Raw genomic sequence first — 1,881 nt, forward strand, 5'->3', positions numbered from 1 at the left:
GGAGCGGCCGCCGTGACCTGGGCGCCTGAGAAGCCTGCTCGTTTTCTGCAGTTCTGGAGGCGGGGAGTCTGAGGCCGGGGTGCTGGCGGCGCCGGGCTCGCTCCAGAGGCTCCGGGGGGGGGCTCTTTCCTGCCTCCGGGGGCTCTAGGCATCCCTTGGGTTGTGGCCACATCCCTCCGGGCTCTGCCTCTGTGTTCACGGGCTCTCTCCCGTGTGTCTTTTGTAAGGACGCTTGTCACTGGGTTTGGGACGTGTCCCGGGAGGCCAGGACCATCACAATCCCATCTTGAGACCTTTAGTCCCAGCAGCAAAGATCCTAAGTAAGGTCACATCTCTAGGTTCCAGGGCTTAGAACGTGGGTGCATTATTTTGGGGTCCAGCCTTGAGCCTCCCATAGGGGCAGTGTGACTGCCCCTTGGCACAGCCCCAGGGGTGGCCGATGTGGCCAGGGCAGGGGCGCGTCCCCTCCCCAGCCCCGATGTGGACCCGTGGGCCCTGGGAAGATGGGTGGGCAGCCCTTTGAGCCCACGGGTGGCCCACTGGTCCCTGGTTCCGAGTCTGGGGCCACAGGGTCCGTCACCTTGGCTTCCGCCCTGCCACAGGCAGGTGAGTGCCACAGCGCGTGCCCGTGTGTATCGGCCTGTCCCCCACCTTCATCTTATTTTTGTGGGAGTGGCAGTGGCTGTGTGCGGCGTGGAGGGAGGGTCGACGGACCCTCTCAGGAGGGGCCTGGGTTCAGTGCTCACCTTGTGTGGTGTCCAGGCCTGGGGCGGATGCCGCGCTGGGGGCCTGGCAGTTCTCCGGGATCAGAGCCCAGCCTTGTGTGGTCAGCCCAGCTGGGGTGCCTGAGCCCTGGCGCGGTCGGCTCGGTGGCCCGGCTGCCCGGCCCCCGGCGCGGGGTGCCGCTCTTCTGTGTGGAGCTTGCCCCTTGCCCACCAGGGCTGCTTTTACTCTGCACTTGTTTCCACCTTTCCTCACTCTCCTGCCTCCGCGCCCACCTGTCCCTGGAGACCACCCTCGTTTAAATTTTTTTTAATGTTTTTTAGTTTACTTTTGAGAGACACAGAGACAGCAGAAGGGGAGGAGCATAGAGAGGGAGACAGAATGTGAAGCAGGCTCCAGGCTCTGAGCTAGCTGTCAGCACAGAGCCCGGCACGGGGCTCAAACTCACAAACTGTGAGATCATGACCTGAGCTGAAGCCCGACGCTTAACTGACTGAGCCCCCCCCTTGTTTGGAACTTGGAACCTGAGCCACAGACCCTAGCCCCAGCAAGGTGGGTCCCCCTGAGGCCAGGGACCTGGCATCTTCTGGGTTGCATGTGGCTGTCCCTCCTGCACTGGCAGCTCTCTTGCCCTGGCCCTTTGGGGGTGGCTAGGCTGGGGTAGAGCCAATGCCAGGAAGGCGTGAAGCCCTCCCGAGTGCCCTCCCCTGGCGCTGGGGACGTAGAAGGGAGGACTGCAGTGTCGTGTCTGCGGGTCAAGGGGCAGAGCTGCATGGAGGCTTCCAGAGCTGCGGCCTCCACCTGGGGGCCCTCTGCGCTTCACTGCTGTTCCCCAACCCCTACTCCCGGAGATGGAAGCGGGTGCCCCTTGGTAACCGTGTCCCGCCAACCAAGATCTCGCAAGGACAGTGAATGTGGAGTGAGCCGGGGGCTCCTGCCCAGGCTCCTTGCCGCTGCAGGCCGGACAGACGGTGTCCTGCTGGCAGCTTCCTGGCTCCTGAGAGGCGGCGGACACCACACTCCTGGGCGTCCTGCGGGGGCACAGGGCTGGCCTCAGGTGTTGGACCCCCCTTTGGAAGGGGCACTGGAAGCGGCGTTCCGAAGCCTGCGTGGAGCTTAGGCTCCTCGCTGTAGAAGGACACGGCAGGCGGCTCCCGC

The sequence above is a fragment of the Suricata suricatta genome, chromosome 8 (assembly GCF_006229205.1).
Source record: "Suricata suricatta isolate VVHF042 chromosome 8, meerkat_22Aug2017_6uvM2_HiC, whole genome shotgun sequence".
Taxonomy (NCBI): domain Eukaryota; kingdom Metazoa; phylum Chordata; class Mammalia; order Carnivora; family Herpestidae; genus Suricata; species Suricata suricatta.